This window comes from Varroa jacobsoni, unplaced genomic scaffold (assembly GCF_002532875.2).
Source record: "Varroa jacobsoni isolate VJ856 unplaced genomic scaffold, vjacob_1.0 scaffold_1312, whole genome shotgun sequence".
Taxonomy (NCBI): domain Eukaryota; kingdom Metazoa; phylum Arthropoda; class Arachnida; order Mesostigmata; family Varroidae; genus Varroa; species Varroa jacobsoni.
Genome location: NW_019214214.1, coordinates 95,985 through 106,411, shown reverse-complemented (window position 1 = coordinate 106,411; position 10,427 = coordinate 95,985). Strand labels below are relative to the sequence as shown.

The 10,427-nt window shown below is 42.4% G+C and overlaps 1 protein-coding gene across 1 annotated transcript in view; it reads left to right on the top strand.

The window, feature by feature from the left end:
* Jupiter (microtubule-associated protein Jupiter) overlaps window positions 1-10,427 on the top strand; it is an 84,833-nt gene that overhangs the window by 44,639 nt on the left and 29,767 nt on the right. The gene's annotated exons all lie outside the window — the stretch shown is intronic.

Genomic DNA, 10,427 nt, shown 5'->3' with positions numbered 1-10,427 from the left:
TATCCATCTATACTAGTTTGAACAATAACGACAACTATAGATGCAGTTATAGACAAGTAATGCCAATACAGATACACGCTCATGCATAGATACCCACTGATATACGAAAAGGTACATTAAACGAAGACGCCCCGCGAAAAATGCTTGCATTAATAAATGCTAGGAAATAACAATGTAGTATTATACGTACTAGTATCAAAATTGTGCCAGGAACAACAAGGCCAAGGCTATTTTCTCATCCTGGTAATCATATTAATAACTGATTTATGATGTTTTGCTTTTAGGGTAGAGTGAAGAGAATATGAGGTACGTATTCTGAATGTACGATGTAGGAGGGGTGTAGCGTTTGTCTCAAAGTTGACCTTTATTGGATATAAACATAGTTCTGTGTTGGCCTGTATTTTTCAAAACTTTCCTGTTCAGTTAGGAGGCAGCCAGCTGTTAGCCAGTGGTTGCTCATTACATTTTCGTGTGCTTTCCATATCGGCGACCTACAAAGCTCTGACTAGTAGAGCTGTATGCGGTCGCTCTGAGATTCCGACAGTTAAGCATCCATCAAGGTTGTCAACGTACGTCTAATTAGCGTGTAAGGTGGCACCTTCAAACAGGTCGGCTACCTTCGGTTTGTTGCAGGTGATGTCAGAAGGACAGCGTATGCAGTTAGGTTTAGTCCTGCTCATCATAGGAACATATACTCGAGTCAGGCCCTCGTCCTTTCGTAGCCAGCAGCCGATTTCAACAAATCCTTCAATGTCGACTCCATAACAAGATCCCAACATCTTCACATGGCAGAGGGGGAACCGTGGCACGACTTGCGTTCTCTATCTGTACCCTACAGAAACATAGTGGCTGACTAAGTAAGCCAGAGAATCTCTGCGAGAAAGAAAAGTCAGGGGCATTAAGACTACGCTGGAGAAATGAAGCTGCGACACTAGAATAGCGACGAAAGGGGGAGGGGGAGGGGGAGGGTATCAATGGAACTGAAATGAAAGCTCCTAGAGGTTGGCGAAAAGGGAAAAGTAGGTGGCAGGCACCGACTCGTAAGGATGAGTCAACACAGACACACACCTCTTCCCCCCGTCGCGTGAACTAGTCCTGGAGCTGACAGTTAGTCAGTCAGTTCAGTACCAGTTCGACAGCACCCCAAGCGCCCGAGGCATCTACATTGAGCATCTTGGTAACAACCGCAGTAGCCACTCTTAGTATACTCTGACTAGTTCGCAGAGTCCGAGGGCAACAGACAATCCTACTATGACCGCGCTTGCCTCGACGAGCTCGTAATATACGCGCAAACACGCATCAGTATCGCCGGGGTCATTCACAAACAGCTAGCTGAGGAAAACCAACAGTTATTGCTCCTTCACTCGGTTGCGGAGATGTGCTAGGGGAAATGAGATGTGGAGAGGTAGAAAGGATGAGAAGCTTTTCATAATCGACACGATGGCGTGTCGATCAGCCGGAGGTCTTTAACAGGAAATAATACACAGGCATAGGGACCGCTCTAACAATTCTGCCTTTCTGCTCATAGCTGTACTTCATAGTCAAGGAAGTATAAAAAGAACAGAGCATGCGAAGAGAAAGTAAGCTACAGGGGCTTTTGAACCATGTACATGTACAGACTAGAGCAAGAGCAGGGGATGCCGTGCTATAGCGGGAGGGGAAAAGAGGAGATGAGCATGAGATGAAATGAATCGGGTACATAGGACCTAGCAAGCGTAGGAAGTTGCCACTGTCTACAACAGCCGTTCAAGGATAATAATAATTCCTATGGACCCTTTTGTTGGACCCGCTTGCGTTTTGCCTCGTTCAATGAATAATGCATTCATTCGGACAGTATGCAAGTATCTGGAGCAGGGCAGAATGTACATCTTCTTGGCTATCCTTTGAACCCTTAATGCAAGGCGGTATTCACTTGATCCATGTTTAGCTTTCATTTACCCCTATAAGCAAGCCTGCTTGAGGAGCTGAACATGCTCACCCTGCTCCTGACAGCAAAACAGTCAGATTCCACAAGCGGCGTTAGGTCAAAACAGGTTGTGTTAACAAGGCGTTTCCTAAAACTCTCAAGTGGTATTCAAAGGCTTTTTTTTGTTATTAGAGTAAAATTAGGAAACATCGCTTCAATCTCACCTGTTTTTTCAGCAGGAAGCTCTTAAAGGTTATTGGCGCTCCGCAGCATGTGCAAGAACCCAGGTCTATAAAGAAAATAGGATATATTAACTTGTTCTTATAGCTCCTATATTGTGCTAGTCTGTCTTCAGTCTTCGGGAAGCATATCAGGCGAGCATTAATTCATTATATCTAAGCTATAGTATTTTTCATAATACTCGCTATTGTTTCATAGATTTATCGCTTCTAGGGTACCTTCTAAAATCTTTTAATTAGTCCCTAATTCTTTGTCTTTTAGGAGAATCTAGTCTTGCGATGGTAGTACAAAGCTAACCCAAATGCGTCAGTAGAAGGTTTAATTGCAGTCAGCTTTGTTGTATCACCACGCTGTGATCAATGACTGCATCTTAATTTACTTCTATTTTTTTCAGTATAGTTCGCTGTTGTCTACCACTAAACTTTCAACAGGCTTTTTTCTATATTGGCGCGCATGCCAAAGAACAACTTTGCGCGCATTGCTTCCGTTCATGCTAAGAGCTGCTTGTCCAAACAAATAGTGTATAAACGGACGAGTAGATCAAAGACGATACCTGCTCATATATGGACCTTAAAAATACGAGCATACCTATGCAGAGCTTCCTTAGCCCTACTGCTTTCTTCCGTTGTTATTGGTGTTGCCGTACGTTCTCATATGACGTCCTCGTCGTTCCTGAGTTCCGTCTCATTTTGTCTTGCAGCTATTTTTTCACACCTTTACTGCTAACAAAACGAAGGAATCATCGTCTTTTAAGGCACCCAACCGTGCTTCCGCCGCTACCACTTGTGAAGCTTACGTTTAGGCTCAAGTGTGCCTTGTTTAAACAACGGCTTTTCAGTTTGTCCGTCCAAAGCGAAAAAGTCAAAGAATAGACCCCACTAAATAGAGCGAAAGAGTAAAAGGAGCGGGGACGAAAAGAAAGCTAAAATGCTTGTACGCAATGTCCCTCATCGTCTGCGGATTGGATCACTGCCACTTTTCTTTTGCACAATGTGCTCACTTTGTTTGTATTTCCCGTCCACAATGGTCTCGTTGGCTCTCGCACTGAAGTGCATCTCTTTGAAGCGATCTATTAAAGCTTTTAGAGAGATGAGAAGCAGGAACTTAGTTTAATCCAACTACCACTGTTCGTTTCAAAAAAGCTCACGTGGTTTCATCTGAGTCGAGGCCAAAGGGATGGCAGCCATGACGATGGCCATTTCGCTAGGTTGTCAGTACGGTGCAAGATGCTGGACTCGTCCCCCAACTTATGGCATCCAAAATTATGACAGTTTTAGACTATAGCAGATGCTCAACTTTGAACTTCGATCGAACAGAGTTGGAGCGGGCTTATTGCAAGACATTTTGTGAGAGTATGCTTTAGGACTCATTGGCATAACATCAAATATGTGATTGGCGCTATTTTGATAGGTACAAGAGGCCACGGAAAATAGCATTTTGTGGACTGATATATCTTTGAGCTGAGTATTGATAACAAAAGTACGGGCGTCTGAAGAGAAGTCATTTGCTTTCCCTAAACGAGAATCGCTTGTCCCTGTAGCGTCCCATCCTTTCATCGGAGTTGATGGTGGTAATCGACCCTCGTTTGTGACTGCTGCTGTTACATTACGCTGTGTGTGCTTGCTGAGTTCCTGGTTTCACTGCCGATCATGACCAGCCACGGACTACACTGGATAGATTTAATCAAATTTCCCAGCAATGTTTCTTCGGTTCGCTACCCTTCTCTAAAAGGAAAATGTGCCGCTTTTCGAATAAGATGAAAACGTTGTGGCCTGAGTGATGTATAGGACGGATAGCTGTCTCGGCGGGCATGTGAGCCGTTGCCGCTCGGCGAACTAGTGGGGTGACGCAGAATTTTGACTCGGTGAAACGAAAGAAATCCCACGTACTAACTTTCAGTGGATCTCCAAAGGGCCAAACTCCCATTAAGAGCTGCCTTTCAAACAGACTGGAGGATTCGACGGGAGGCAAAAACACAGTGATGCCCTTTCCTATCCCCGACTAACTATGAGTTCAAAAGCGTTCATGCACAGGAAGAGCTGGCAATCAAATTCAGTGGGACCCTCGTATAAGATTAGACGACCTTCTTCCGACTGAGAACTGGACATACGATGCACGTATTTTCGAGGAACAATCAAGCAACGAGTTTTCCGCCATCTTGTCAATTGAAAACCGTCTTTCACTTGGTAATTGCTGCGGATAAATATGGTGAAAGCTCATCATTGCTTCCTTCCATATTACAAAATTATTTATTTAGCTTTAAATAATGAAACAATAACGCACCACGAAGCAAGTACCCTTATACTACATATTTACCTAAATATGCGTTAAACTTTCTAATTATTGAATACATACATCTTGGAGGAGGAGCTACACATAAAATCAACTATAACGCTGGTTTTATGTGTAGCTCCAAGAAAATGAAAAGGCGAAGATCTCACGGAGGAATCGCTTACAACTTTGCATTCACCTTTCCAGTAGAAGGGGAGAAGAGAATAAAAGCCTTCACCTAAAAGAATGTGTTGAGGGTGTCGGAAATCGCTGAAGACCAGAAACATTTTAAAGGAAGATCTAGTTTTGTACAGCTAGGAAACAATACAGGTACTTCAGTTCTATATTCTTTCATTAAAGGAGTGCTATTACGGAGTAGAAATCCAAGGAAAACAATCTGTCCTTCTTTTGTGTTCAAATGCGATATAATGGGCAAATGGAACTGTTTTTTGCGTGACACGATGTTTGCACTAAAAAACCTTTTTTTCAATATCTTCTCCCTCTTACTTTCGCAGTCGATCTAAGCGCACCACTAGTATGGGTACTATTAGCCCCATAGATGTATGGAAAGCACCCAACTGAAAAGCAGAGCATCGGTGCACAAAGTTGTTTCTATTTTCGGACACTTAACAAGGAACTCCTGAAAGAAGCTGTGCTCGTTAAAGTGGGCCAAGCGGCAACCCGCTTTCAGCCTTACTCTGCCTTGTAGCCCTGCTCTTCCACGGACATCATGAACATTTCACATAGAAATACTGCCGAAATGGCGTTGCAGAGAGATAGACGACCTATTATAAAAGCGAAGTATTATTTTTGTTCGCGACTGTTTTCGCCCACAACTCCTTTGTTTTCATCACTTTAGTCTTCAGTGAGGCTTACGTAAAGAAGCCTTGCGTCGGCTAGAAGCGTAAAGACGAAACTACAGATGCGCTGGTGCAACTCCGTCTAAAATTAACTGATCATGCGATACTTCGTCGTCCACTGCTGGTGCTAAGCCTGTGTGTGTAAGTTTTCACGTTAATATTACAGCAAAGATACCCGTAAGTTCCCTTCGTGGTTTCAAGCGCGACTGCACGCCATACTTATTAATAGCCGCTTCCAATCAAAATTTCGTCATTGTGCTATAAAACTCACAACAACAGTATATATATATATCTAAAATATATGATATGATAACTTAGGAGCGACGAGGTTGATGGGCTCTAATATTTTGATTGTGTGGTTCTTGGCTAAAGATGCTGGACGGCGCGTGAAAAATATTTTCCTTGACATTAAAAAAATATGCTATGTACCAGTACTTCAATGTAATTCGTTTAATCCTAAACTTTACTTTGAAAGTATATAGGCATGTGTACAAAGACCTTATAGCTACCTTATTTTAGACTTGTAGCATATAAAACCTATGGAACCTATTAAAGAGTCATTAGAAAATGAAGCACCCTTTGAAATGAAGCACCACCTACGCTACTCTGTTATAAACAAGCAAACTGCGGTTTGTCGTCGTGATCGTTAATCATTCAGTTAACAACAAGTCAATCTGGTGTCCTCTTTCCCCTCCATCTTGGCATAAGCCTGCTTAAACTCTCCAACCATGCCTCGTCCTCCCCATTTGCGCAGTCTTAATTTGTCAAGAGATGCAGTTGTAGTTAAATAAAACATATAAGAGATCCATTGGATTGGGCTGACATGCAACCGGCAGGACCCTTCACCTTTAGTTGCCTTCGCGAATGTTCTCTGGGAAGGGGAGAGAGCAAAGATGTATCCCTTGGTATCGATAAAATGAATTCGATGCATCCGTTTGTCTTTCCATGAATATCTTTCTCGTTCGACTTCCGTCTTACCCTATAGTGCCCATAAATAAGCTAACAATCTAGGCTAACAGCATCTGCACAGTTTCTCTTTTCAGCTCGTCTGCGTCTGTCGTAGCCATACAATGGGATGCCGTACCAAGTGTTAGCTGGGTATAGCACGACATCATAGAGTAGTTCAATGCTAGTCGTTTCTTTGGCTCTTTTAATACCCTATCCTAACTGATATTATTATTATTATCAAACAGAGACTGGGAGAGTGTTTTCGTCTTCTTCTTGTCTTAAACGAACTAGCGTCCCTTATGCTTCCTGCCAGTTCCCTGTGTCCGAGATGACCCTGCGCCCTTGGAGACCAAGACGATCAACCCTCTGGTTCAGTTACTAGCGGCAGCTAGTGCCGCCTGTTGCGTTAGCCTGTACCGCGTTGTGGCCATCAATTCCTTTTCATTGGGCTTCGTCTGCTTCTCTTCAAACGGAGGAAGCCCAGACATGAAGGAAACTGCCTGCCTAGCCCCGATACGTTTCGTGGCAAGGTTACTTGTCTCAAGCGCTTTCCAACCAGCAAAAACTAAGCAATAGCAAAACTGATGGGCGCGTTAGATGGCTCGCAAAGAACAAGCGTTCCCAAGCAGCGCCCTCACGTGGGCAGTGCCTGGAGTCCACGACGCTCCTCTGGTCTGCGATTTGCTTGTAGCCGCCTTAGCAGAACAGGCGCAGAGGTAGCACGAGAGGGCTGACTACTACGAAGCGTGCGACAACCATGAGAAGCACGACTCTGTGAACGATCGTGGCAGAGGTGGGCCATAGAAGCACGAATGACTCATTGATCACCGTCGACTTTGAATCCTGATGTAGCTTCAACGGTACTGCAAGGAAGCCATTGCTCTCTACGCGACCTAGCATCGCGATTTAGGAATGAGACAACATCTAGATGTTTAATACACACCCATACATATAGTCGTTGTAGATCGGAGCAAAACTGTTCGAAATAGCCTGCTTTGCTACTAATGTTGCATTTCCTATGGGAAGCGGGTAACAGTTGACTAGAGTTCGCAGCTAGGAGACCAGCATGCCTGGCTCAGCGGCAGCAGCGTTGCCTGGAAACGAACGAGGCGTGCTAAATGCACTTGATGTAGCAGCTAAGATCTTATTAGTGCTTTTGTTAAAAGGAGCGCTGTGCATATGTGCCTATTCCGTACCGTGATATACATATATATATATATATATATATATATATATATATATATATATATATAGCAAAAACTCTTGTCATGTTTTTAAACAATATAAATACTATATTTACACTGTTCAAAAACATGGGTCGGCCTTTTCAACAGCTGTACAGAAAAAAAAAAATTCTGTTCGAAAGAAAACAAAGGCAATTCGTTGTGCAGTAGACAAAACAAGGATAGAAAGGAGACTGGGGAACGCGAGTAAGGAAACCTTTTCTCGGTTACGCATAGCTTACCCTGAATATCCAGACATGTAATCCATACCGTGATGAATTTATGAGTTATTATTAGTTAGAATGAGACTTATGTATAGTCCTGAATATGTTCACTTTTCTCGTATCTGGTGTTTCTCTAATGTTTGAGCGGAGTGATTTAAAAAGGGAGAATGGACGCTGAAGAGATTATAATCGCTCCTTGAAGTGCCTGAACGATGCAGCAGTCAGATGAAATCTTTGAGAGGCCTATACCGTAAAAGCCACAGACAACAAAAGGACAAAGTCAAACGCCATTTGAGTGGCACCAGGTTAAACTGGCATAGCGACACCGTATTATTAATTTATCCATAAAGCGATAGGAGTTTAGTATCACCCCATCCTGTGGGAAAACCATCTTCCCCATCAATCATATTTCTCCCAATGACACACTGCCTTTGACGGAACGGGACGAGACTATGCGGTACACGTGTGAAAATCTCAGATCCTCGCTATTAGAATTAGAGAAACTATATCATTATTGCTTAAATTAAACGGCCAGTAAAGACTTACTTAAGGTGCTTTACTTTTCTTCGATCTGTATTCTGGAGGTTCGGGCTATTCATTTCTTTCAGATTAGCTGCTTAGAGGTCGCTTTGACATCTGCTTCCGTATGCAGAGAACACAATTGTTTCAACTATGAGTAAATTTAAAATATACTTCGTATGAATGAAGTGGTATTATAGGCATTTGTGTTAAACTGTTAGTTAAAATTACTTACCATCGTTTCTCGTTCGTATTTTTACTAGGTAAAAAAACAATCAAGTCAGCGTTAAATACACTAATCTACTTAACTTACGAACCGATGAGACTGTCGAGACAAATATTACCAACAATTTTTATTGCTGTTGGTTCTCTATAAAGAATTTCTCGGGCTCGGAAACACTTAACATCCTTATTCGGCATTTTCACGCTCTAGCGATTATTAATCGACTTCCTCTTAGAGTGTGGCTGTGTCGGAAGTGCGTCGTTCTTGCTCCTAATAAGGCAAAGAGTTCATCGCTCGCTGGGTCCGACTTTGTGCCTTTGGCCTCTTAAGGCCTGTTTCAGTAGAATGCTCTATACTTGCCCCTTCTTCCTAAAACGAAATCTAGGCAACCATCTCCTCCTCATTTACCTTCCGATCCCCTACACTTTTCTATTACCGCTTTCTTTTTTCTCCATTGGGCCCCGGCAGTTCCGGCAGCCTAAAAACAGACGTCCATAAGTGGACTCATGCGTTGCGTTTTCTTTGGCTATATGCCACACTGTACTAATGATTGCTCTGTCTACCGGTTAGGTTTTTGAACAAGATCTCGGTAATGGCAGGGAGTCACGGCACAGCCGCTCGGTTTCTTTTTCGGTGGCAAACTCTCTAGTCGGTCTGTAGCCGGGCATTCAGGCTATAGCGTTGGTCTATTCTTGTAAATGTATCTTAGTATTATGTGCGTCCAACAGCAAGCGCGCTTGCAAACGTTCTTTCTAGCGGTTGGCTTCGCGAGCGAGTAGGTCATCGTAGGCCCATTTGTTATTCTTTCAAAAGAAAGCCCGCTTTTCCGATAATACCAGACAACTCCAGTCTCTGGTAGCTCCTAGGTACTCTTTGCCTATTGTCGAGGCTGGTCTTATGAAGCATGAGTCTACTAGCAACTCTCTAGTCTGTAGCCTGTGCCTGAACGATGAATGCACGCGTAAACAGACGGAAGAAAATGTCGACTAGCTATCAGATGGCCCAAAGAAGTAAACATTTAAACCTTAAATAGGGGAAACAGTCTTACGGGAAAATATATCTTAAGACTATTAATATATAGTAATTGTTTAACGAAAGACACCATTGGGGCTATCAAGGAAACGACGGCTGCTCTATTAAAAATAGAAAAAAGTGCCGTCTGTAGATAACCATTTATAGTATCGGCATCGATAGTAGTTTGTCTATGCGTCATGCCAGTTTAGTGTTATACATAAAGATGCTGTTTATTTTGAGCCCCATCCATTGTAATGTTGTTCCTGCCTTTCCTGTACCGTTTTGCTATGATATGCAGATATAATTGATCTATAATTGACCTTGATATAATAAATTACCTAAAATGACGCGTTCTTTAATAGAAAAAGGTATTTCTGGTTGGTGTTTTGTCGAACCCCTGAATAGTCTTTGCTGCCTTAAAAGTGGATTTTTCTAAGCTAGAATTTTAATCAAAGAAAAATTTCAATGGCTGAGGATATTTTTCAATTGTGTCATTGGTGAAGATGTGTGCCGTTCATATGTGGCCTCGTATAGCAATACCTCTACCCCTGCGATTTAACTTCACCATTAGAACAATAATCCATATTTGAATAAATTAATACGACTCAAAGAAATCATAGTCAGGACATCTAGACAATTAGAGCTGAAATAATAAATAAACACATAATAAATATTCAAAAAACATCGAAGTCTATCTAATTAACTGGTATAATTATGATTAACGTAATCCTTCAGTGATGTCTGCGAGGTCTTCGACAGGAATTTTTCTCTGAACGACGGTCCATTGCCTATGCAGTTGTAGGATCGGCGGCAATCGTGGTAGACTGGAAGTTGTTATATAGCAAGGTGCTTAGTGCGCGAACATGTCTTCATCTCCTTTAATTAAACAATTACAGGACATAATCTGCTATCCTTCTGGCTTGAAATAGTTCAATCCAATAGAGTTTAAAGCCACAGTCATAATAACACTGACATAGTGTTATATTTTATTCTATGCCG